The sequence below is a fragment of the Heterocephalus glaber genome, unplaced genomic scaffold (assembly GCF_053883595.1).
Source record: "Heterocephalus glaber isolate CG9 unplaced genomic scaffold, H.glaber_assembly_v1.0 deba00001561, whole genome shotgun sequence".
Lineage (NCBI taxonomy): Eukaryota > Metazoa > Chordata > Mammalia > Rodentia > Bathyergidae > Heterocephalus > Heterocephalus glaber.
The window spans coordinates 6,856,447-6,883,029 of NW_028258349.1; the positions used below are offsets into that span (position 1 = coordinate 6,856,447).

General features: G+C 46.2%; 1 long non-coding RNA gene across 7 annotated transcripts in view; it reads right to left on the minus strand.

Annotated features, from left to right (window-relative positions):
* The window catches only part of LOC110344758 (uncharacterized), a 211,954-nt gene that overhangs the window by 87,201 nt on the left and 98,170 nt on the right, over positions 1-26,583 (minus strand). The gene's annotated exons all lie outside the window — the stretch shown is intronic.

The window sequence follows — 26,583 nt, forward strand, 5'->3', positions numbered from 1 at the left end:
TCAGTGGAGGCCACACCCATGGCACCTTCCCCACAAACAAGCCCACACCTGCTGAGAAAAGGAGAGCTTACTAAGCTCAGGCACATGGGACTTTATCCAGGGCACCCTCTGAAACCCAGCAAGTGCTGGCCACCTTGGCCATGGTGCCCAAGAGGAGACATGTGTAGGAAAGACACAGAAAGTCTCCATGTCCCCTCAGGCTGAGTCTCAGAGAATTCCAGGGCACCTGCTGTCATAGACAGAGATGTGAGCAGGGATAGGCTCTTGGGCAAAGCAGGTGGGGAGTAGAAAGATGGGGGGAAGTGTAGTGCATCCACAAGCATCAAGGTAGGACTTGGTGATCCACCTCAGAGACTGGAGAGAACAGCCATGAATGTCACACTAATGACACATTATCCATGGAAGTTGGTGAGCAGAAATGACAAGAAAAGAGAAAAAAAAAAACAGAAACTTTACTCTAACCATGATATAGTCAGAAAACTAAGGCAGTTCAGGAGAGGGTTGGGAAGAGAAATAGATTCCTAAATTCAGTTTTCAGATTCTAAGATACAAATGATTTGGGGGACAGGAGATCAAAGCCTCATTCCTGGCCTCTCTGAACCCTGTGAAAAAAAGCCTGAAAGTTGCAAAACCATAGAACCATCAGTGCCTCTGTCTTTCAAGCTAGGTCAACTGTCTCTAAGTGCCAGGTTGTATGACTGCAGCTGTGAGGGCCTTAAGGGTAAAAGCAGTGAGAAAAGCTTTCAAAGTTATGAAGTATGGGCTCACAGGCATGCACATATACACACACACATGCATGCATGCACACACACATGCATGCATTCATGAACACACATTCATGCAGTAGCCTTGTGGTGTGCATGGCTGCTCTCAATTGAGACAACGAAGAGACAGTGTGAAACACAGCCAGCAGATGGGAGCCTACTGAAATGTCAGCCAGAAGAAATGGCCCACATCTGAAAAACAAAATTCCAGTTTACCAAAATCCTTTCCTCCTTCCCCCTTCCTCAGAAAAATTCCTGTGGAGGCCCCTGGATCCTTGGCAATCCAGAAGTGATTTATTCTGGACCACTGTGCCATCACAGATGTCAAGTAAAAAGACGAAAAATGCTTCAGATTTGGAAGTGGGGTTGTGGTCGCAGATGGCGCCTGAACATGCATAAATTCAGTTGCTGCGTGAACAGATGGAAACTTGAAGGGAAAAATTTTTAAAAAAGAAAAAACTTTAGCATTCATTTGCCAAACCCTTCCCAGGCTGGAGAAGCAGGAGTTTGTCACTTGACTAGAAGGGTCTTAGTATTCCAATCTGTGGGGTACGGGTAAGGAATTCTGGAGTGTCAGTGGTCAGACCAGCCTGGATCTCAGTCCTGGCTCTGCTACTTACTAGCTTGAAAGTTACTCAAATTTCCAACTTGAGTAAGAGGATAATGAGGAGGATTTCACAGGGCGCTGTGGGGACTGAATGAAGTAATGCACACAGAGCAGCCAGTGTGCCTAGCATAGACAAAGTGCTCCATAAATGGCAGAACCTCCTGTCAGGTGTTCTAGGCAAAACTCAGCGTAGTCTGAATGGGCAGCTGTAGCACTAAAAAAGCTTCCAGTGATTGGGTCCCATGAGAGGGGCTGGACAGAGGGTGAGGAAATGGAATTGACCTCCCACTAGCATCTCCTTTCCAGAAGATTCCTTAAAGACATGGTGGTGGGAGGAAGCTGACAATGAGCCAGGTTGCCCAAACTGTTCCTGACAGGAAGGGTGAGAACATTGTAAAGGGAAGCTTCTGTCTACAGTGCCCAGAGATTCTCATCCAGGAAGCAGGCCCTTCCTCAGTTCCTGCTCCATGCTGGGAAGTCCACCTGTGGGAGACTGATTGTAAAAATGGCCCTAATCCTTTACCTCTTGCTGTATCCAGGCCTCTGGCCAAGAGACTATGCAGCAAGTCCCATGAAGAGGTGCTGTCTAGCAGAATGCAATGGAAGGGACTGCTGCCCTTCCAAGGCCACACTGCCACTCTCTCTGGCCCTTCTGTCTTCTCAAGAGAACAAGCCTGGCCAAGCTGCTAGAGGAGGAAACACATGGAACAGAGCCAAGTTGGTTGCACAGGCCCCCATGGGCTTAGACACTAAGGTCATAAAAGCCACCTAAACCTGCAAGTGACCACAGCTGCTAAACCAGGCCTATGTCGCAGAACCATCAGCTGATCCATTGATGCACAGACAAAAAGATATACTTACAGTTGCATGCCACAGAGGTTCATTGGCATTCCTATGACAACTGACACTAACATTTCCTTTTCACTAATCTCAACCTCTGTAATATGAAGATGCATATTATGCATGTTTCATTCATGATTCGTGGCTCATCACTCCCTCCCTAAAGTAGGCCTGAGAATCTAGAATTTCTCTTCCCCAAGACAAGTCATAGAAACCATTGTTACCCCAGTTTTCTGTCTTGCTAGCCATAAAGAAAATCTCTAGCCTACCTTTGAGCCATAGTAGATCCCAAGACCTTCCTTATATTCCAGAGGGCTCCTGCCCCATACCCTGGAGGGATGAAGGCTGCACCCAGAGATCAAGCAGCATGGTAGACAGTCCTTGGTGGGTTTCCCACCCAGCCTATTAACAACCATGCTTATGAATAAAGTCTCCATAGAAACCCAGAAGGACAAAGCTCAGAGGGCTCTGGAGGTAGGTGTTCCCAGAGAGGGCACAGAAGTTCTCTGACCCTTCCAACCTGCCTCACTCCATGTATCTCTTTGCCAGCATGCTTTGGAATATATTCTTTATAATGAACCAGGAAACATAGCTTTTCCCTGAGGTATTGAGTCTATTAAAAGAAATCAATGGCCACCAAGTATGGGCTTGGGGGAAGCCTGGTCTGTCAGAAGCACAGGCAAATGCCCTGGAGCATGTGACTGGCATCTGAGGTAGAGGGGAGATGTCTTAGGAACTGAGCCTGACTGTGTGATCAGACACCGTCTGCAGGTAAGTAGCATCAGGACTGACTTGTGTTAGAGGACACCCACCTGGAATCTGCTGCTGCAGTACCAATTGCTTACTTGGCTTTTGGGGGACACCTCCCCCCGAATACCTCTAATGTCAGTGTTGATCATGATATGAGAGCAAAGGAAAACAAGAACATCTTGTTTCCCTGATGCATAGTGGGAATGCTGATAGTTTCCTGCACTTAGCTGCTGGGTGGACACCAGGCACCCACACGTGAGGGAACCCTGTACTGTGGCCCTAGCAACAGGCCAGAGACCCTGGAGCTGGCAGGAGGGTGGCCACAGCAGAGTTCACTCCAGCCTATATATGGCTGATGCTTGCCAGGTAAACACACCACCACTGGCCCCACGTGGCTTATTGTGTCACAGGATCTGGACTATTCCAGCTCTGGGGCCCTGGTGGTTAACACCAGCCTGAGTGGCTGTGGCCCACTGGACTGACAGGAGCCTGAGGTAAGCAGACTGGGGTGGGGGTGGGGGGTCTGTGAGGCCCTGCCCACCCCTAGCCTTGGGCAAGGCCTCTGTCCCGGCCCTTCATGGCCATCTAAAGGCTCCGGGGCACAGGCCTGGCGGAGAGTCCCAACACACAAAGAAGAGGCTGTCTTCTCCTCCTGCCCCAATCTGCTTATAAAATTGTCTATTGCTTGTCTCATCCGAAATATTTCCTGGAGAATCTTACCTTGAGTTTTATTAATTATGAATGTCATTTTCTTCTTCCAACACTCAGTTTTCCTTATTCCACAATTTATGCAAAGCCTCATTCTCCAGAATCCTGCATAGAGGCTGCTTTCTCAGGCACAGCGACCTATCCAGGATGCCTGGCCCTTAGTTCTCCAACTGACAAATTCCAACTCTTCCTTCAAAACCTGGCTCATTGATCACAGCTCAGCAAACTGTAGCTCAAAGTCCTGTCCCTAACTTAGTAAATAAAGTTTTATTGGAACACAGTTATGCCCATTCATTTACGTACTGTCCAAGGCTGCTTGAAGGTTGCACCACTGACAAAGACTATGAACAGAAGTGTCAGAAATACTGACTGTCTAATCCTTAGCAGAAAAACTGTTGCTGGGCCCTGCCCCAGACTGTGAGCCTCCCTAGGACTAGGACGAGGAAAATGACTGTTTGCCTCTGTCCTGAAGTTCGGGAGACTGCAGTATTGATTATGCCCAAAGCAGGCTGTAAGCAGTGCAGGCTGTGAAGAGTTAACCCCACAATGGGCTTGTTTTGAGAAGTGAGTCTGGCTAAACCCTACATGTTGAGGTCAGAGTAACTTGTACCCAAACTCCACACAACTAAAACCTTCATACTAGATGGACAATGTTCTAATTACAACCATATATTTTTTCTGTTCTGTTCCTAATTTGAGAAGGCTTTGTCTTGTTCTTTATGAGCCTTGTTTACATTAATTTCCATAGAAACTGCACAACTGTCCATCCTTGAATGTACTGCCCTTGCACATAGCTCACCTTTACCTAAATTGATTACCAATAAAAATTAGTGGCTTGGACTGGACAGTGCCTTTGTCATGACAAGTGGCACCAGCATTGGTCATCCTGGCACCCTGTCTCTCTTAGTTCTCTTTTAATTCTTTTTTCTCAGGCCTGTGTTGTACACTGGGCAGAGGTTTCCCGTAATGTTTCAGGAGTCCCCAGTACTGCAGCACTGCTCTGCAGCTTGGCCCAAAGAAAGCATGAGAAGTTTTGCTAAATTAGCAAATTCCTGAGTGAACCAGTAAAAGGAGAGTGAAAGGAGATGTTCCAGGTGCCACACACAAAGCTCCTTTTTGCAATTTTGTGCAATTTCCTTGAGGGGTTGGGGAAACTTTCTATTGACCCACATGCCTCAGGGTTTCAGTGTGCACTAACAAGAAGGACTTCCAGGTTTCAAGAAGTAGGGGCAACCTTAGTGTGATGGCCATCACTCAGTGCCTATCTTAGCTGACCTCTTAGCTCTAGCCATTGTGGAAGAAACCAGCCTCTGGCAGGGCCCACCTCCCTCTACACCCTGCACCTCACTTGCCTCTGCTCTGGAGCCTTTTGCTTCTGCCCAGGAAGCCTCCCAGCCATTCTTATGCACATCTACACTTGGGATTCCAGAGGAGTTAACAACCACAGCAACTCCTCACTGATGGGCAATGAGCACAAGCAGATAAATTCTTTCCTCTTCTGTCTCAGGCAAGCAATTCTGCAGTGTGTTCCACATGGAGCTTCAGAGGGGCTACAGGAGAAAAGACATGGTTGCCCACAGCAGTTTCCCCAAAGTGAATCACCTGCACACAAGCTCTTGTCTCAGGCTCTGCTTTCTGAGGGGAGATGAGTCTCAGACACTTGGGTTAAATACTTCCACCTGTATGGTGGGCCTTGTCAGGGCCTCCAGTATATTTAAAACTCTATATCTGCAAAGAGGACACACAGTGAATCAGTTTCCTGGGGCTGCTTCAGCAAAGTAACACACAACGGCTGGCTTGAAACAACAGAAATTCATCCTCACAGTTCTGGTAATCAGAAGTCCAAAATCAAGGTGTTTTCCAGGTTGAATCCTTTCTGAGTCTATAAAGCAGGTCCCTTCCTGCTTTTCCTGCTTCTGAGGGTCCAGGTAGTCCCTGGCTTGGGGCTCCATCACCTAGTTCTGCCTGCATCTTCACCTGGTCATCTTCTCTACCTGGGTCAAATTTCCCTCTCCTTTCTCATATTTTATCAAAAATTGGAGTTACAGTGAGCCCTAAATCCAGGATGATCTCATCTAGAAATCCTTAGCTTAATTACAAAGACTATTTCCAAAAGTGGTCCCACTTACAAGTACTGGGAGTTAAGAGGTTTATATGTTCTGGGGGAAAACGACTCAACAAACTACATATGGTAAGCAGGTTCTCTTAAATCTCTTGAAATGTAAAACCCCTTTTGCCCCAGAGTACCTTTCAGGACCAGTGCTCCTCCAAAAAATACATATTACCCTATGCACTTCCAGAGGACCAAAGCCACATCTATCCTAATCAATGCTGTACCCCAGGAGCAGGCATGGAGCTTGGAACAGCAAGCAGGCTGTGAGCAGGCTGCCCAGGACAGGAAAGAGCCAGCAGAGAATCCTGTAGCACAGGACAGAAAGAGACCCATGGGAACATGGGGCTGCCAACCTGGAACTCCCAAGACCAGGGTAGACCAAGGCTGGGCCAGCCCTGGGCTGATCTCCACAGAGCTTCCCTTTCTATCACAGCCTGCTTGCTGGCCCCAGCTCTTTCCTGCTCGAGGAAGTGCCTGATTAGTCCTGACTGAGACCTGCATGGTGAACCATGCCAAGCCCTCTACTTCACTCCTTGGGCACTTAGAGAGGAGGCTGATGAAGATGTACCAGGTGGTCTGAGGCATCCTCAGCAGACAGGGATGAAAGGATTAGGGGTGTCCTCTAAGAAGCATTTGGAGTGATGGCCTAATAGCCAGGCTAGATGTTTCCTTTTGTGGGGCCAGATGACTCCAGCAGTGGCCCCCAGGGGCACCTGGCAAGTGAATGGGGTATTTTCTACCACTCTCTCTGTCTTCAGAGTTCTTGACCCTGGTCCTAAGCCTTGAGGTCAGTCATCAACATTACCCCAAAATACTCCAGGCAGTGAGAGGCTCCAACTCACTAATGAACCCATTGAGGAAAGGAAGCTCCCAGAACCCTCTTCCACAGGACAGATACCAGTGTCCTCTGCCACTTGGTTTATGTTTCATCTAAGAGTCTTAATTGATCACTTGGCAATAAAACTGTCCGTGAACTTTAAAATCTCCTCTGCAAGATGGTGAGACCCCTAGACACAGGTTCTTGGCTGTACAGAACTATGAAACCCCTGCGTAAGGACAAGTATTTGTCAGTAAACCACTTGGGAAGAAGGTGACTTCAATCTGCACCCAGACCAGATATCAGGGCTATCCCTGCTGAGGGCTACTTGAGCTTCCTTTCTCTTCATCCCACCTTCCAGACCTGCAGCTTTCCCTGATTTGTCTCCTCTACAGAGAACAAGATTTCCAAAGAAAAGGGACAAAAGTCTCCAATACAATGACACACCAAAATGGAAGAGGCAATGCTGGAGAGCCTGGACCTTCCCCAGGAGTGAGCTCAATGCAGGGTGTTGGAGGTGTTTGTGATGGTTGGAAGGGGTGTCCTCCCAGGGGTCCCTCCAGCACTGTCCTCAGACACAGTAGGAGTTAACATGGGCTTGCTGAATCATCAGGATGTGGCTAGCTGGTAGGTTTTCTAGATTCTTGCCTCAGGACAAAACCCTAGATGGATCTGCCAGGCACTCTCACAGGAAGGGAACAGGGCAGAGGGAGCAGACATTTGTCTTTGATTAGGTTTTCACTCTTGGCTCAGCCTGTACACAGTGATCAGTAATTTTCTTGCCTCACAATTACATTAAAAGGTAGACAAACCCCTATAAGCTACATTTGGCATTTCTGTTTCTAATCCAACAAATCTCCCTTTATCCTTTTACTCTCTCACACATGTGTCCTCCCATCTCCCGAAGAGCCCACCAGCTCTTCCCATGGAGACCCACATGAGGAAGGCTGCACACCTGGCCTCCTGGCCTAAGTTCTAGCCAGAACTTGATTTGCACGACTTCTTAGGGCCTTCTTACTCTGCAGCTGCCCAAAGGGGACATAGGGTATGCAGCTTTCCCTGAACTTCTTTAATTGTACAAGCCCCAACCACAATGATCCAATAAAGGAAGAGATAGGAAGTGGGGCCCCACCTGCCTCTGTAAGAGCTAATGGCATCTCACCATGACATTTCTGTCCTGCCCTACCAAGCAGCAGAGCAGGTGCTAAACAAATCCCAAGATCTTCCTTGAGGAGTTCCAGACCAGGTGAAGTTTTGAGTCGCTATGAAAGGCAGGATATGGGCTGGGATCAGAACATGTTCTCAGACACCCTGGGGGCCTTACTGTTATGTCACCTCACCATCTCTGGGCTCCCCCACCTCCCCTGAAATAGGAGTACAGCCAGGATTAGATCTGTGGCCCATCCAGCCACTCCTCTGTCACCAGAGGCCATGGCCTTGAGAAAGAACCTCACAGTCTTGGCTGCATGTTCCCAGAAAAGATTACACTGCTCTGTGCCATCGCAGTGCCACCACAGCCTGCTGGCGGCAGCCCAACAGCCTGAGCTCATAGTGCCCAGAGCTTACAAATCCAAGCCTCACTTCTCTTTCCACACAAGATTCCCAGTCCTTTCACCCCAGGAACCTTTCTTCCCGGCACCTTCCTCATGAGTCCTCCTCCTTTCCTGTATCTGGCCTTCCCCAAACTGCTGGTGGGAAACCAGCCTGAGTCTGGGTTCTACTCATCATGGAGACAGCCAGGAGTCTATAGCTGTGGCCAGTGTGCCTGAGGCTACATGTGCAGGCTGTGGGCCTCTGTGCACTCTGAAGGGACATGCATGTCCAGGGGACACTTATCATTCATCTGTCCCACACCCTCCCTTCGATGAGAGGCAACCTCTCGCTCCAAAGGAGGGGTTTGCCAAGAAGCTTCCATCACCACCCCTTAAAGTCCTGTGACCTGGGCCAGACCATTAGGCTCCTTCCCAGAAGGTTTTCCCATTGGAACCAGAGAAGAGAGGCTGTTCATCCCCCTAGGAGTTCTAGGGGACAGGCGCACAAAGAAGAGGGAGAGGAAGGAGGAACAAGGGGAAGGCTGATCTCCAAGGCAACCTGAGCCTGGTTCCAGCCTTCCCTGGGGCTTGGGGACCCCAGATCACATATCTGAGCTTGTTTACGCAGAGCTCTGCTGGGCTGGGGAACCTCCAATGTCACTCTTGCTTCACCCACCAGCACTCCCGGTGGCCTGGTGCCTGTCGAATCAGAAAACCCCTGACAGGTAGCCATAAAGCACTGGATGGTGCCTGGGTGTCTTCCAAACTCAAGGGCTGCAAAGGATCTTCACCACCCATGCTGCCCTGGAAGCCCCCAGCACTGCTGCACAGCCACAAAGGAGTGACTTGACTTCTCTGAATCTTCATCTCCCCCCTGCAAATCTCAGAAAATAAGAGCTTTCCCGTCAGAGTCCAGAGGACAGGATGAAGCGGGCCTTTCACATGCTCAGTGCACTGGCTGGCATCTGGCAAGTGGTCAGCATGGGAGTTATTATTATCCAGCTCCTCGGCTCCCTATGCTCCAGTCTGGGACCTCCTCTTTCTAAACAGAGCCAGAGCCTGAACTAGTGCTTTGCCTTTTAACTGAAATAGCCATGGAAATAGTAAAATCTTCCCAGTCCCACAACCCCACCAACATGCATGAGCACAGGCACACACACATTCTCACACACATGCTCACACGCATACACAATCCACATATACATGGTCTCTCACACACACGTGCACGCTCATACATGTACCTACATGCACATTTACATACATGTGCATGTGCCTGCACAGATGTAGCTCATATGCACACATTCATGAAGACATGTGCACATGTTCATTCCTCTATGCCCAGTGTTCCCACACTCACATACACACACCCACTCTCATCCTCGAAAGTGGACACATGCACAAACGATCACGCATGTGCAGTCTTACACACTCCCAGACTTCCATGCACACTTGCATCCACACATGCCTACACTCACGTTCATGCCCCCACCTTGCCCCTCTGGAAAGATTTACTGTCTTTCCAGCCCAATAAATGTCCCTTTGAAGTCCCCAGATGGATGCAGGATGGACATCATTGGATTGAGACCTCAGGTACCAAGTGCCAGTCATGCAGCCAGCTGTTATGACCAAATCATAACCTCTGACAATGGAGCTTGGTGGTGGAAGTGCAGGCACACCCTCCGCTGTGGACAAGAGTGGGTGGCAGGAGGCAGCCAGAGCAGAGGCGCAAGGGCTTGGGCCCCACCCAGCTCGTAATTCACAAGACATGCAGCACAAGGGGAATTAGGAATGTCATCCCTAATGGTTTTCTTTTTTTTAAATTCTTTTATTGGTACATTGTAGGTATACAACACAATTACATTTCTCACTGGGAACTTGTACCTTTACATGATGCATCTTGGTTCTTATTTTTTCCCCATTCCTAGCCCTCCCTTCACCCCCTCCACCCTTTTCTATTTACAAAGACTTTATTTCCATTTTTTCCATTTCTCATCATTTTTCCCTTCCCTTCTTTCCTTTCCCCTGCCCCTCCCACTACCCCTACCCCTTTGGAACTTTTCTTCCTATTTTGCATTATTGATTCTATTCCTCATATAAAAACCATTATACATTCTGCTAATATCTGGTCTCACTTTCCTCTCAAATTAATGGCATTTCCATCCATAATGTGTGAATTAAGCTATGTGCATGTGCTCTCCAAAACACGCAGGGATCTGCGGGGCTGGCTCACCCCATCACAGAGGGGACACCCCCACCTGCCTTTTTTTTAACTTACTTCTTTATAAATCCTCAAATTGCTGGTTTTTCCAACTGCCTGCAGAAGTGCTAGATTCACTAAGATGGGAGCAGAAACCCTCAATCTCCCTTTTTGAAGGAAGAAGGATTCCCTGGTCCCCCAACATACTGACTGAGTGCTGGGGAGCAAGTTATGGGAGCAAAGGAAGACCCCAGCGGGGAGTGTGGCTGGGGAGCTTCTCCTCAGGCCTAGGTTCTCAGATTTGTTCTCACAATGCCCTCTTCCAATGGAGGCAGAGGAAGAAGCCAACTGATCCTGGGGCTCAGCACCTAAGGACAAGGAGGGCACATAATTTTCAGGATGAAAGCCTGACATGGTGGTCCCTGAGAGCCACCCTGTTGGTTTAGCATTGCCCTCTTGGGTCTTCGGTGGAAAGTTCCAGGGAAGGCACACCTACCTTGCTGGGACTGAGCGGAGCAGTGACCAGTTGAGTAGGGTGGTAGATCCCCAGTCTACTAGCAGTGGAAGGAAGGACAATAGGGTGTTTGGGGCTGTGTGCTCAGAAGGCACCTTGCCACCCATGGAGATTCTTCATTTGGCCTCAGCTCAGCCTCCTGGACCAGGGTGTGTGGGTCCCACCCACTCACTGGGACTCTGGCCTGTTGGAACCAGAGCTCACCACCCCAGAGCAAGTCCCAGTCCTCCAGGCCATCCCCGCGGCCTGTCTCCAGGACACACACTAGCCACCGAGCTGCAGCCAGGAAGACACTACCCCAGGGAAGCCTTGCAGCCTGCCCGCCACCTGGCTGCCCTGTCCATGACCTGCTCCAAGCCTTTTTAGACTAAGGGTCACAGACTGGCAGTAATGAGCCAGGGAACCAGATCCATTCTGCAAGTATGTGGACTTTGTGTTTGTTTTGTTAGTTTATTTGCTTTTGTGGTACTGGGGATTGAACCCAGGACCTTCACACTGAGCAACATTCTAAGCCCCTTTTTCATTTTTCAGTTTTGAGACAGAGCTGCCCAGGCTGGGCTCAACTTGCAGTCCTCCTGCCTCCATCTCCCAGAGTGCTTGGGATTGCAGGTGTGTACCACTACACCTAGCAAAAAGGAAGGAGGTGGGCGGCAGGGGCAATGCTGGGGATGGAGCCCAGGGCCTTGGGCATGCTAAGTGTTTACCACTGAGCTGTACTCCCAGCCCTTGTGTGTTTCATTTTTAATCTTTGGAATTCATTTCTAGAATTAGATTTTCACATACACGCATTAGATTTTCACCTTCTCTTGAATTACTGGAAGAGCCCAATGTAGAGATTTGCACCCTGAGTCCACCAGCCCCTATAGAAGTGACACCTGGACACATCCCTGGGGACCACCGAGCTTCTGTGGACCCTCACCTTCCTCCCAGGACAGCCCAAAGCCCAGCAAAGGAGGAGGCCACAAGGCCATGGGGCAAACCCAGCCCTTTCTCCTTCCTTCTCCCCAAACTGAGTGCCCACTCTACACCCCAGCTTTCCCTGTGTGTACATGAGTGCAGACACACATGTGTGTAAGCACACATACCACACACTTCTCCCTCCACCTTTCCCTTGACCTGCTCCTGCTTTTGCTGCAGCCTCCTTCCCAGGATGCCTTCACAGGTCTTTCAGCTCCTTCTTCTCTGTTAACATGGATGCAGGCCTTACCCAGCTTCCTTCTCATGATTAATTTCTCAACCTGCTTAGTAGGGATGCAGAGAATGCACATCACGCCTGAGCTCACACAGCTGAAGGATGACAGAGCCAGGATTTAAACTCAGACGTTGAGTACAGCTCCTCAGCCCCAACCCTCGAGGTTTCTCATGCTCCTGTGTTCTCCATGGCTGCTGCCATTGCCTACTAGCTCTGTCCACCTCAACTGATGAGATGCTAGCCACAGTTCTCACTAGTATCACTCACCAAGTCCTTGCCTGGGCTTCACCCGTGTGACGGCAGTGAGGCCTCCCATGCTCTGAAGACATGGCCATCATCATACCATTGCAGGCTGTGCCTGATCAAAAGTGCCGATGTTTCTCCCCTCACCTCTGCCCTGATGTCGACTGTGGGGGTGGAAGACATGGCCTTGCAGGCTGATGAGGACTGGCTGCAGCCTTGGCAGCCTGGTGAGCAGGTGCACCACCCAGCCTCCTGCCCTGCATCACTGACCAGCCCTGGTCACTCTGCAGCATGAAGCCTCACTGCTCCTGTTTCTCCACTGATCACACAGGGCCTCGGGGAAGTGATGCTCTTGTCAAAGGCAACTGGACTCGAAACATCAAGTTCAAACAGAATGGAACACACATCTCAGGTTTGAGACAAACCTGCCCTTGTGGCCTCTGACACTCACTGAGTAGAACATAGTCACAGGATGCCAGTCTAGGCCACTGGGAAGTACATTTCTTTGTGTGTCCAGAGGCAGAAGAGTTGGCCATAGATGGTCATCCACAAATCAGAAGTATTTCTGTCCTGGAACCATAGCTTCCACTTACTCCAGCCCCAGACCCATGGCTCTTTGCAGAGACTTCCTGCCACATGAGAAATGCTTTGGAGAGGAGAGATGCTTTGGAGAGGAGAGGAGAGGAGAGATACATACACATATATGAATATTTATATTTAAGAAGAAAGACCAATCATACTCTTAAGTGAAGTAAATCAGACACACAAGTGTAAATATCTTATTGTTTCTCTGGTGTGAGAAACCAAAAGTGGAAATAAGGACTGAAAAGTGGAAATAAGGACTGTATAATGGATTTTGGGAAATGGGAAGAAAGTGTTCAGATATGAAAGAGGAACAAGGGAGGAGGGAGGGAGAAAGGAAGGAAGGGAAAAAAAGTGAAAATAGAAGGAAAAAATGGAAACAGTTTTTGTACAAAGGGAGGAAAGGAAGTTTGAGGGGAGAATGGGATAAAATAAAATAAAATAAAATTAGTTTTGAAAAAACGAAGAAAGACCAAGGTATGGTGGTGCATGCCTATAACCCCACATTACTCATTACAATGGGAGGCTGGGGCAGAAAGATCACAAGTTCAAGCCCTGCCTGGGCAACTTAGCAATTTAGTGAGATCCTGTCCTAAAATTTAAAAGGGTTGGGTCTTAAAATTTTAAAGGGATGGAGAGACTGGGGATGTAGCTCAGTGGGAAGACTGTAGGTTCAACCCTCAATATTGCTAGTGAAAGAGAAAGAGAAAGAAGAGGACTGATTGGTAGGAAAATATATATTCAAAATAAGTTTAAAATATATTTATTACACTGATCAAAACTCCTGGGAGAAAATGTTACTCTTACTTGTATATGGAGCATTTAGTTTTGGAAGGCTCTCAAAATCTAGCATTAGGTTTAGAAATTGCCTTCAGTGAGTTCAGTCAAATAGCATAAATGATTTGGGCAGGGAAGTAAAATACAATAGGGAGGAGAGAGGTCTGTGTACTCATGAGAACTATGCTCACAAAGACAAAACATATGATGAGACATAGTCAGCTGATCTGTGTCCCTGGAGTATAATAAGGTAGCAGTTTGCTGGTTTTTTATGGTGACACCACTAGACAACCATGTAGATATGCCGCCAGCACTTAATTTGTAGGAAGTGTGTGTGCTGTGGAGGATGTAAACCAGAGTGCTCATGCAAAAATGATTATGTGAAGACAGCATCTTATTGGCAATGGGTCCAGACATGGAACAACTGTGCAGCACGTTCTAGGAGATCCACACACATACGGAGGGAGCAGGGCAGCCTCCAGGCCACTTGTTTGGAAAGTGGAGGTGATGTCCTGCTCCACTTTGCCCCAGTGACCTTGGCTAGACTCAAAAGCTGTCTCATCCTGCCCCTGCTCCAGGCAAAGCAGAATGCTGGACGTGGTCCCTGTTTGCCAGTATGAAAGAGGCCTGGGCCAGGCCTAACTGAGGCTGGGGGTAAGGATGGAGAGTAACCATCCCATCCACAGCGGGTTCCTAATTGGCTCTTGCTTCCTGGAAAGAAGGCTCATTTGTCAGGGAGCCGGCAGACAGAAGAGACAGCTGCGGTTCAAAGCCAGAGCCAGAGCAAGGGTGAGACAGGGAGAGACCTCCACTCTCACTTCTGTCCAGGAACTCACACCTGGGGAGTCACCCCGAGGGGAGCACTGCTCTCCCTGCCTGTCCAGCACCTCCCCCTGGCCTCCCTGTTCCCCAACCACTAACACCCCACTGCCCATGTGGCTCATGACCATCTGCCTCTGTTCAGGTTGCTGTAACAACATATCATAAACTGAGGCTTAGACAACAGACCTTTCTTACCCTTCTAGAGCCTGGGATGACTAAAATCAAGGGGCCAGCAATACAGGGACTAGAGTGGGACCTGCTGACCTGTCCAGGGCCATCTTATCCCTGAGTCCCTCACAGTGAAAAAGGTGAAGGACGTCTCTGAGATCTCTTTTGTAAGGTAGCAGCCCATTCCTGAGGCCCCCACACTCATGGTCTAATCACCTCCCGAAGATCCCAACTCCTAATAGGGCTTAGGACCCCAACATACACATTTTGGGAGAGACAAGCATTCAGTCCATAGCACCATCTAAGGACAATGATGAGTCACCGTCTGTCTAGAACCCTCCAGGGTGCCCTTGTACCTTATCATTTATAGTACTCCTGGCACCTCCCCACCCCTGCCAGGTGCCCAATGCAGCCTGGCTTCCCAACGGCACTGTCAGGCCCCCTCTTCCTTATCCAACCTCTGCAGCATCTGATGGCTAAGAACTCACCTTCCCATGTCAGTATGAGTAGTTGGTCCACCTTCTGTACCTCTCATCCATCACTCCAATCCTTGCTCCCCAAGAAATGCCTTGAAGGTCACAGGAACCCAAAGCCATGAGGCCTGGCTGCTGCCAAAGCTTCTGGTTGGGCCCTGGGGTATATGGGACAACCAGAGACACAGACCCCTGCTCCAGCCTGGCTGTGACTCTCACCATGATCCCTGCCAAGCAGATCCACTGGCCTCCTGGAGCTCTTTGAAAGCCAGACTCCCTCCTGCCCAGAACGTTGCCATGTCTGCCCCCCACAGCCTTCCTATACCTCTGCTTTTGCATGGTTCTCAGCCAGAGAACACTCAGCAGTGTCTGGAGACTTTCTTGTCACAACTGGGGGACTGCTACTGGAATCTAGTGTGTAGAGACAAGGGATGCTGCTAAGAGTGCTACAATTCACAGGACAGCCCCCACAATACAGAAGTGTACAGCCCAGAGGGCCAGTAGTGCCCACTCCAAGAAACCTTGCTCTAGGTCCTTGTGCCCGGGACTGTCTTTCAGGTCCCCACAGCCTGCCTGTCCACACCTGCATGTTCCCTCCATCCCCTTCCCACATAGCTCCTAGGCTCAGCAAGTGGCACTGAGGACTGGGTGGCAGAGAAAGCCTCCCAGGGACAGGGTTGGGGTGGTCACTGAACTACAAGGGGGTCCGATGGGCCAGAAAGCCATGGGCCAAGCCATGGGCCAGGTGGCAGCCCATGAACAGAGGCTGAGCAGCACCAGGCACATCTGGGCATTAGAAAGGGTCTCACTGAGGGTGGAGAGCAATCCAGGAGCTGGTCAAAGGCTCAGACCCTTGATGCTAGGGCAGAGGAGCCAACCAGAGAGGGAGCCCAACACTGGGCTCCCCCACAGCCTGGCCCTGGGAAACTGCCCACCCTGAGGTGTCTGCATCTCCTCCACCTGTCCTTAAATCTGGGGCCAAAGACTCAGCTCCCCAGGGAGTCTTCCTGGCACAAGGAATGTGTGCTGGGAGGGAGCAAAGAAAAGGAATGGGAAGGAAAAGGAGGGAGGAGGGAGGTGGAGACAGTGTCAGCATCTCCAATCTTCCCTTCTCCTTAACATGCTTTCACTTCTCTGCTTAACTCAGTGAATATTTACTGAGCACCTGCTGCACTCAAGGCTCTTTACCAGGTCCTTCTGAGACAGAATGACCACATCTGAAGAGGAGAAATCAAGTGAGTTCCATGGGTCAGAGACCTTTCCTAAGAAAGCTCTTGTCATTGTTGCTTTAATCCAGATTGTGTGTGTCAGACCCTGTTCTAAGTACATTATGTGTGTTGACTCCTTTGATCCTTGCAACAACACAATGAGGTGGGTATATTATTGTCTCCATTTTACAGATATGAAGACAGAAGTACAGGAGGCTAAGTGATGAGTCCAAGGTCACACAGCTGTAAGTGGTAGAATCTGGATTTGAACCCAGGTGTTCTGGGTCCAGAGGCCAGGCCTCTAACCCACATGCTCTGCATAGACACTGACCCCCACTGTTACCCACCCTGGGGTACACAGCTCCCTAAGCAGTTCTCTGGAACCCTACCTGTAACTACTCAAGTTCCTTCATTAAATTCATCTCAAATTATCCTACTTTGTACCATCAGTTTCCTGTGGCACCTTGGCTGCATCAAGGGGGAAATTTAAAACTTGAATTATGGGCATGCCCTACCAAGGTCCTGAGTCACGTGGAAGATGCCAAATCAGCCTGCTGCAGACAGGCAGGTCTGTGCACACACTACTGAGGTCCCGAGTCATGCGGAAGATGCCGAATCACCCCACTGCAGACAGGCAGCCACCTGGTTCCACATTACAAAGACGCAGAGGACACCAGACCACCAGACCAAGGTATTGAGTCCTGCTGCTCCCGGCCCAGAGGTAGGGGCTTCTGAGCCGCAATCCCACTGCTCCTGGTCCAGAGGAAGGGGCTTCCTGGCCACCATCCCTCCCGCTGCTCCCAGCCCACAGGAAAGGGCTTTGGGGGCACCATCCCTACCACTGCTCCCGGCCTCTGTCCCATCTCTCCCAGCTCAGAGGAGGTAATCCGTGCAGGCCCTAACAGCCCCCCACCCCAGTTGAAATGAGAAAACACATAAATAAGTCTCAAAACCAGACTTCCAGATCACCTACAGCAACCCCAAAGGGGAATGAGATGGAACACTCTGATACTCAACCACCTGGACCCACTGAACTGGCAATAAAAGGGGATCTGGGAAAAAATGAAATCAGAAATAATTTTTCAGATAACAGGAGAAATTGTGCCCCTAGTCCAAGATACAATTAATAAATCTAGAGAGGAGCTGAGGAACATGATGGAATCCCAACATAAGAAACAAATGGAATCCATAAAGCAGATCCAAATAGATTTCCAGGACATGAAAAACTCCGTTGAAAGTCTACACAGCAGAATGAGCCAATGTGAGGACAGAATTTCAGATATAGAAGATAAGATTGCAATTAGTGACCAGGAAAAGAAAAATTGCTTCAAAATTATAAGGGAACATGAGAAATCAATCCAGCAGCTGCTAGATGATGCAAAGAAGAATAACATAAGACTGATTGGGCTCAATGAAGAAACAGGAGAGAGTGGAGATAACATAAAAAAATCTCTTCACAGAAATAATGGCAGAAAACTTCCCAAGCAGGGGAAAAGAGCTTGACAAACAGATAAGTGAGGCATATAGGACTCCAAATAGCCTTGATCAAAAAAAATCTACACATAGGCATATAATTGTTAAGATTCCAGAAACACAACAGAAGAATAAAGTTCTCCAAGCAGTCAGAGAAAAGAAACAAATCACATACAAAGGAAAGCCCATCCGAATCACAGCAGACTTCTCAACACAAACCATCAAGGCAAGAAGAGCTTGGAGTGACATATTCCAAGCTCTAAAAGAAAACAGCCTCCAACCCAGATTGATGGACCCTGCAAAACTATCTTTCAAAATGGATGGAGAAATAAGATACTTTCATGACAAAGAGCACCTTAGGAACTTTGTGAATACCAAACCAGCACTCCAAAGAATTTTACACAATATCCTAGGAACAGACATTGAGGATCACAACCCCAGGAAGCAAAGCAGAATGAACCCATCTGGCATGACAAGAAATTAAATGTAAAGGGGGAGAACCCAACAAAAAGAAAAAGTCATGGCAATGACAAGTCAATACGTTTCAGTTATAACCATCAACCTTAATGGTCTCAATTCACCAATCAAAAGAAATAGACTGGCAGAATGGGTCAAGAAGCAAAATCCAACAATATGCTGCATACAAGAAACACATTTAATTCAAAAGGAAACTCATAGACTGAAAGTTAAAGGGTGGAAAACAATACTCCATGAGACAGGAACCCGAAAAAAAGCAGGAGTAGCTATCCTCTTTGCAGATCAAGTCGATTTCAAACCAACACTGATTAAGAGAGATGAAGAAGGACACTACATCCTTGTAAAGGGAACAATCCAAGAGGAAGAGATGGCAATCATCAATATCTATGCACCAAACACTAGTGCACCCAACTATATAAAACAAATACTAATGGACATGAAAAGTCATATATGCACTAATACAATTGTAGTGGGGGACCTCAACACCCCACTGTCACAAATAGATAGATCAACTAGACTAAAAGTAAGTAATGAGATACTAGAACTCAATCGAACTCTTGAACAAATGAACATAACAGATGTTTACAGAATCTTCCACCCCACAAAATCAGAATACACATTCTTCTCAGCTGCACATGGGTCATTCTCAAAAATAGACCACATACTCACACATAGAACATGATTAAGTAAGTGCAAAGGAGCTGAAGTTATCCCCTGTATATTATCAGACCATAGTGCGATGAAATTGGAGATCCATAGCAAAAGAAACTCAAAAAATTTCATAAACATGTGGAAATTGAACAACACACTTCTGAATAACCAATGGGTCACAGAGGAAATTAAAGAAGAAATCAGACAGTTCTTTCAATTAAATGAAAATGACAATTCAACATATCAGGATCTATGGGACACAATGAAAGCAGTATTATGAGGGAAATTCATAGCAGTGAATACTCATATTAGGAAAACAGAACAAGCCCAATTAAACAACCTGATGCTGAACCTCAAGATTCTAGAAAAAGAAGAGCAGGACAACCCCAAAGCTCATACAAGGAAGGAAATTATAAAGATCAGAGCAGAAATCAAAGCAATGGAGACTAAGAGAACGATACAAAAAAAAAATCAATGAAGCCAAGAGTTGGTTCTTCGAAAGAATCAACAAAATTGACAAACCTTTAGCCAACCTTGTCAGAAAAAGGAAAGAAAAGGCCCAAATCCATGCAATTAGGAATGAAAAGGGTGAAATCACAACAGACCCAGAAGAAATCCAGAGGATCATCAATACCTACTTCTAGAACCTATACGCCAATAAGATGAAAAACACAGAAGAAATGGACAGATTCCTAGATACATATGAATTACCAAAGTTGAACGAAGAAGACCTAAAAATTCTGAACAACCCAATATCAACCAATGAAATTGAAAATGTAATTAAAAACTTATCAACTAAGAAAAGCCCAGGTCCTGATGGCTTCACTGCTGAATTCTACAAGACATTTAGAAAGGAACTGCTGCCACTACTGTTTAAACTCTTCAGTGAAATTGAAAGGGAAGCAATACTCCCAAATTCATTTCTGGAAGCAAGCATCACCTTGATCCCCAAAGCAGAGAAAGACCCAACTGAAAAAGAGAACTATAGGCCAATCTCACTAATGAACATAGATGCAAAAATCCTTAATAAGATAATGGCAAACAGAATCCAGAAGATCATTAAGAAGATCATACACCCTGATCAAGTGGGATTCATCCCAGGGATGCATGGATGGTTCAATATACCAAATCAATCAATGTAATACACTATATCAATAGAGCCAAGGACAAAAACCATATGATTATCTCCATAGATGCAGAAAAAGCATTTGACAAAATCCAACATGCATTTATGATAAAAACCCTACCAAAAATTGGAATAGATGGTCTCTACCTCAAACTGATAGAAGCCATCTATGAAAAACCAACAGTCAATATCATACCAAATGGTCAAAAACTGAAATCCTTCACACTAAAATCAGAAACAAGACAAGGATGTCCACTATCACCACTCTTGTTCAATATAGTTCTGGAAACATTAGTCACGGCAATTAGACAAGAGAAAGAAATAAAAGGAATAAAGATAGGTATGAAGAAGTCAAATTGTCATTATCTGCAGATGACATGATACTCTATATAGAAGAACCCAAGAACTCCACCAAAAGTCTTCTAGACTTAATAACCAAATTCAGTCAAGTAGCTGGTTACAAGGTCAACACACAAAAATCAATAGCTTTCCTCTACACAAATGACAGACTCACTGAGAGAGAAATAGGGCAAATAATTCCTTTCACAATAGCATCCAAAAAACTGAAATACCCAGGAATCAACCTAACGAAAGAAATCAAAGACCTCTTCTCTGAAAACTATGGCACTCTGAAAAGAGAGATTGAAGATGATATCAGAAAATGGACAGACAACCCCTGCTCCTGGGTAGGAAGGATTAATATAGTGAAAATGGCCATACTTCCAAAACTGCTATATAGATTTAATGCAATTCCAATTGAGATCCCAGCAGCATACTTCACAGACCTCGAGAAAACAATCCAAAAATGCATTTGGAACAAGAAGAGATCCAGAATAGCAAAAGCAATTCTAGGTAACAGAGACATGGCAGGGGGTATCACAATCCCCAACCTGAAACTCTACTACAAAGCTACTGTGATTAAAAACAGCATGGTACTGGCAAAGAAACAGACTTGAGGACCAGTGGAACAGATCAGAAGATGCAGAAACAATGCCAGACACACTCAGGCATCTCATCTTCGATAAAGGAGCCAAACACCCTCACTGGAGGAAAGATAGCCTCTTTAATAAATGGTGCTGGAAAAATTGGGCTTCAACTTGCCAAAGATTAAAACTAGACCTGTATCCATCACCATGCACTAAACTAAAATCCAAATGGATTAAAGATATAAATATTAAAATAGAAACTCTGAAACAGTTGGAACAGAGGTTAGGTAGGACCCTTGAAGACATTGGTGTAGGAAAAGATTTTATGAACAAAACCTCAGTTGCCCATGAACTAGCACAAACAATCAACAAGTGGGATCTCTTCTTATTAAAAGGCTTCTGCACAGCAAGAGAAACCACCAGCAGTGTGAAGAGACAACCCACAATGTGGGAAAAAATCTTCACCTGCTTTTCCTCAGCTAAAGGTCTACTACCTCGAATCTATAAAGAACTTAAAAAGATCAGACCTCCCAAATTTAAAGACCCAATCCAAAAATGGGCATCTGAAATGAACAGACATTTCTCACACAAAGAAGTAGAAATAGCAAATAAATACATGAAAAAATGCTCAACATCACTGGTCATTCGAGAGATGCAAATGAAAACAAAGCTGAGATTTTACCTCACCTCAGAAAGAATGGCTGCTATCATGAAATCAGCCAATAACAAATGCTGGCGGGGCTGTGGGGAAAGAGGAACCCTGCTCCACTGCTGGTGGGAGTGTAGACTGGTGCAAACACTGTGGAAATCAGTATGGAGATACCTCAAAGAACTAGGACTGGAAGTCCCATTTGACCCCGATATTCCCCTGCTGGGGATCTTCCCCAAAGAATTAAAAGAATCATACCACAGTGATATATGTGCACCCATGTTCATAGCAGCACAGTTTGTAATAGCTAACACTTGGAAACAGCCAAAATGCCCATGAACTAGAGACTGGATAAAGAAAATGTGGTGTTTTTATAAAATGGAGTACTACTCAGCCACAAAAAATGAGAAATTAGAGACATTTATAGCTAAGTGGATGCACATTGAGGCGATACTCTTAAGTGAAATAAATAGGACACACATGAATAAATTCCGAATAGTTTCTCTGGTGTGAGAAACTGAAAGTGTAAATAAGGACTAAATGTATAATAGGTAATGTGAAATAGGAAGAAAAGGGGCAAAGGGGAAGGAAGTGGGAGGACTAGAGGAAAGGATAGAAGGGAATGGGATTAATATGAGAAAATGGAAAAATAGAAACAAAATCTTTGTAAATAGGGAGGACTGGAGGGGTTGAAAGAAAGGCTGGGCAAGCATGAAAAGTAAGAACCAAGAGAGACTATGTAAAGGTGCAAATTTCCAATGATCAATGTCATTATATTGTATACCTAAAATGTACCAATGATTAGAATGAATAATTGATAATGTAAAATAGGAAGAAAAGGTCCAAAGGGGTAGGGGTAGTGGGAGGGGCAGGGGAAAGGAAAGAAGGGAAGGGAAAAATGATGAGAAATGGAAAAAATGGAAATAAAGTCTTTGTAAATAGGGAAGGGTGGAGGACATGAAGGGAGGGCTAGGAATGGGGAAAAAATAAGAACCAAGATGCAGTGTGTAAAAGTACAATTCCCAATGAGAAATGTAATTGTGTTGTATACCTACAATGTACCAATAAAAGAATTTAATTTTAAAAAATAAAATAAAATAAAAAAATAAAACCTGAATTATGCAAATAATACATGAATATATTCTTGCTGTAAAAATTTAAGCAATACCCATAAAGTGACAACTATCTGCCTTAACTTTGAATATCCTTATTGCAGTCCCTACCTCGGAGGTAGTAGCTATTGTATTCAGCTTGGTGAATATCTTCCTAGATCTGTATTTCTTACATTTACTTAACAAAGATGTTTATATAGACACATATGAATTTTTATGTATGTGTTTGTGGGGTACGCATCCATGTGATTATGCCAGTGGTGTCATACCATATATATTCCCCTATACCTTACTTTTTAAATTTCATATCTTGATTTTTTCACCTTGGAACAATGCAGACCTAATACACATCTTTAAAAATGTGCTGCCTAATATTCTGTAGGGTGGAGATACAACAGTTTATTTAACCACTTGTGTGTCAACTGGCAGAATATTTTCCATTTTTCATTATCATAAGTGTTATAATGCTGAAAATGCCTATACTTTCCTTTTAATCTGCATAGGAAATTATTTCTCAAAAGAAGATGCTAGGAAATAAAATATCATGCTAAAGGCAATAATTTATTTATTTATTTATTTATTTATGGTGCTGGTGATTGAACCCAGGCCTTCATACCTGCTAAGCATATATTCTAACACTGAGCTGCCCCCAGCCCAACTTTTGTTTTCAAATATACCATTAAAATGCCTTCTCAGAAGTTCAGACCTTTTCCTGGGCCCAGATACACATGTGTATGTTACAGGATGCCCTGGAAAATTAGACACTGAGACCGTATTTTTAAAGGAAAGACTTATTTAACAGTGACAAGAAGAATTCTATCTCTAGAACTTGAAACTCTAACTTTGAGGGCCTCTGCCTCGGGGTAAAGTGGATGTGACTCTTGGGATACCATAATCATCCCATTTGAATAGCAAGTCCCCATCAAGGATCTCTAGGGACATCAAAATACAGGATCTCAGAATTTCATTGTTGCTCAGTTAGTGTGGGGTCCATCTGCACACTCAGGGGCTGCTTGCTTGCTTGTGGTGGAAGACAGAGAGGTGCTGGTGGACTCCAGGGCAAGGGTGAGTTCTTTGCTCTCTCACTGCTATACCTCATAAGGTCCTGGAGGGCACACGTCTCCCCTCTGGCCATGTCAGACTGGGCCTATTCTGGTTCATGGCCTTGCCAGCTGTGCCCCTTTCCTATGTCCAGATGACCTCTTGGAGGCAGAGAAAGCATTTGGCCATACTTCCTTGACAGGCTGGTGTGTAGGGAATTGTGTCTAGCTCCTTCCTCCCCATTGGGGCAGCCATGCTTCGCAGCTGGAGAGCTTTCTCATAACCTGACTATACACAAGCATGGAGGGACAGGAGCTCCCCTCCGAGATTCCCAAGCACACAAAGGGTGACTGAAAACTATGGTGGATGTTGACATTGTTTAAAATTTACTACAGTGAAAGACATATTGCCATTACTCCCCCTCAAATACTCCTTCTCACTTGGAACACATTTATCCCATCATTCCTGCCACATTCTGAAGCAGTTCTGGAAGTGGAAATTGTTTTTAGAATTTCAAACATCTGATTTTTTTTAGTATCAAAATGCCTGGCCTTGAAAAAGTTGCAGCATTAATTTTTGTGTCATAAGTAGTGGATTACAAAGAACAGCCGGTGATGGGTTTTCCAAGCTGGAATGAGATACAGATTCTAAGGTTCAAATAAAGGAGCTAGAAAGGAAACAGGTAAACTAGGTTCTGTGATGTACAATGGATGGCTCACAGCCTACCCTGGCTGATAAAAGGGCAATGGGGTTAAAATGAATGACAATGCTTAGGATTCTAAAAACTTATCCTAGGGGTGGGGGCATAGCTCAGCGGCAGGAGGCACTGGGTTTAATCACAGCACATAAACAAGAAAACAAGCAAGTGCTTATCCTACCTCATCCTCCTCAGTTTCTCCCTCTGACTTTACAAAGGAAGTTCAGTGCTCAGAGAGGTGTTTTCTGCTGCCCTGCTACCCAGGAAGAGGGAATTGATGTTGGTGCTAAGTAAGGTGCTAAGTAGTGAGAGTCAGTTCCAAGTGCAAGACCTGGAGAGGCTGCTGACCGTGGGCCATGCGGGATGAATTCACCCAACAGCAGGCTACACGAGAAAGCCTATGAGCCACACAGACCTCTGGTCACTTGCAGTGGTCCCATGCTCATCAGGAAGGTTCAGTAAGACGTAGCTGACAGTGAGCAGATACTGCTTTCCTTCAGCAGAAGGAAACCTTCAAACCTAGTGGCTGCAGACTGGGTGATGACATAGACCCTTCTCTTGGCTCAGGCATCAGTCTCCTGGAGGAAACCTTGGGCAGTAAGATTTGGGAAAGAGGAGGTGAAGCTCTGGGTTCAGGGTCTCAGGACATAATCTAGAGCTCGGACTTGGGTGTTGAGGGATCTGTGTCTCCAGGGAATCAACTACATTCCCATGTCAGACACATTGCACATGTCTTTATTTGGGAACATCCTTTAAAATGTCTAAATTTCAGGTTCCTGGCCTGGCCCAGAGGAAGGGGCTTCCAGGCTACCATTTGTCCCACTGTTCCTGGCCCAGAGGAAGGGGCTTCTGAGCCGCTGTCGCACCACTCCCAGCTCAGAGGAGGTGAGCTGCACGGGCGCCAACAACATCCCCCCACCCCTGGATCGAAATGAGAAAACACGTAAATAAGTCTCAAAACCAGACTTCCAGGTCACCTACAGCAACCCCAAAGGGAAATGAGATGGAACACTCTGATACTCAACCACCTGGACCCCCTGAACTGGCAACAAAAGGGGATCTGGGAAAAAAATGAAATCAGAAATAATTTCTCAGATAACAGCAGAGACTGTGCTCCTAGTGCAAGACATGATTAATAAATCTAGAGAGGAGCTGAGGAACATGATGGAATCCCAACATAGGAAACAAATGGGATCCATAAAACAGATGCAAATAGATTTCTAGGAGATGAAAAACTCCATTGAAAGTCTACACAGCAGAATGAGCCAAGGTGAGGACAGAATTTCAGATATAGAAGATAAGATTGCAATTAGTGACCAGGAAAAGAAAAATTGCTTCAAAATTGTAAGGGACCACGAGAAATCAATCCAGCAGCTGCTGGACGATGCAAAGAAGAATAACATAAAACTGATTGGAGTCAAAGAAGAAACAGGACGGTGTGCAGATGACATAAATTTCAGGTTCCTGAACTGTAAACTGTGAGTTGCAGCCCCTGCTCTGTCCTCCCTTCAGGGCTGATGTAGGCTTCAGGAAATGACAAGTGTTCCCCTGAGCTGCAGAGCAGCGCTCTCATGTAAAGGGTCAGGTGGAGGCTTCCCTCCTCCCCTGCCCTGGAGCCATCTGTGTTCAAACGCTACCAAGTGTCAGTGTGACTCTTCCAGACTTTTAATCATTCAACGTTTTGAGCACTGAGGAGACACCAAACTTCTTAACACCTTACTGGCATTTAATGATTTTTAATCTTATAACAAAGGCAAGACTAGCATTTCCACATCTCGAAACAAGAGAGTGGGGCACATGGGGTTTAACTTTCACAAGCGTGCACAACTTTTAAGTAGGATTTGAACCCACATCATGAGACCCCAACCCTGTGCTCCTGGTCAGGGTTCTGCCTTTTGTATGATCTCTTCTCAGTACAGGTATTTGCCCATACAGTAATCTGTTGGGTTTTAAGTACAAATTACAGTACAAGATCAGGAGATCAAAATTTGAACCATGAAAACATTCAAAATCCTGTCTTCTATGCTAAAATACACATTGCATCACTATTAACTAGAGTCACCGAGTGTGCAACAACAACAACAAAAAAAGATATTTCTGCTGTCAAATTGTAAAACCATCTCT